Raw genomic sequence first — 1,419 nt, 5'->3', positions numbered from 1 at the left:
CACTAGTGTCATTGACTGTTTATTTATTGCTGGAATTATTCCATCGGCCCACCCTTGCATACTTGTCTGGCTTCGTAGCTTTCCAGTGGTGGGGGGTGAATTATTTGTACCAGTTACTATGGTTACAGACAATGCAATGTTGTCAGTTATGATAAGTAGCTACACCATTTAGAGTAGGTGTTAAGTGTAGTAAAGTGTTACAGTAGGGGGTGATGTGACCAGTCTGCCCACTGGCATGCATGTCACTGGTAGTAATCTAATTACATGTTGTTTCCCTCAGAATGGTTGTCAAAATTTGTTCCTTAAATGTATAATTTGTTCTTAGAATGGCTTGAAGCCCTAGACTAAGTATGTTATTAGAAAACAAGTGAAATCAATTTATAGTGTATCAGTGTTTATTGGTACATAAATGGACAGTGTGCTGGAGTAATTGAGGTGATTGCTAATCATCACTAACTAATTTATGCTATCATAACAATTAAGCATGTTGACATTATGGGATAAATAGCTACAGTCAAGAGGTTAGTCACACATCATTCATCTCATCACTTCAAATGTTTGACACACTACAGAATAATAACAAATATTCTAATGCATGCATTATGTGTACATCAGGTTATACACGTCCACAGTAAAACTTCTGTCAGCCAACATAACCTAATGTTTTCTGAGCTAATAAACAAGCCTTGACACTGCTCACCCCTTCGTAGGGTCTAGTGACTATAGTATACAGTACTTGTGTGACTGGAATTCAAATGTGGATTCAAATTGCATGTGATATTATACTACCTGTTCAGGTCTGCAAAGAAAGCATGAAATTTCAGACTTGTCAACATAAGTCTTTACGGCAGGTGTATCTCGGAGTCTCGCTCGGAGAGTATCAACTGCTTTCCAACTATTCCAAATTCAGTCACCATGATTTATTGTGTTATTCATGGTGCAAACTACATGGTTTACGTCACAAATACTGATTTAAACTGGTACTGCGGTTTGATTGGCTCAGAGCCACTATAGTGGTAGTAGCACAAATACCATATGTTATGGTCACCAAATCCTTACTCTAAAAGAGTGAAGGGGTGGGTGCTGCCAGACTACCCTTGACAACCAGGTGCAGTTTGGTTGTGCAGACACACCTGCTCTGGGTTGTTGTATGTATGAATTGCAGATTGTGTGTCTGGTCATAGTGTTTTTGTTTTTTTAATCAAATGTGAGGAATCGCATTCAAATCTTTTTGTCATTGGCTTTTTCACGTGACACCATATACTTTGATGACCATGAATGCACAATTCATGTAACCTGATGATGCTACCATTACGAATAGTAAGTTCACCAATCAAATTACCAGGTTTATTCCATCCATGAATATAATCTGCATGCATAGCCAGACTATATTGTGTAGAAGTCATTTTCTTTTATTAT

The sequence above is a fragment of the Dysidea avara genome, chromosome 7 (genome assembly GCF_963678975.1).
Source record: "Dysidea avara chromosome 7, odDysAvar1.4, whole genome shotgun sequence".
NCBI classification, from domain to species: domain Eukaryota; kingdom Metazoa; phylum Porifera; class Demospongiae; order Dictyoceratida; family Dysideidae; genus Dysidea; species Dysidea avara.
This window is presented reverse-complemented; position numbering follows the sequence as displayed.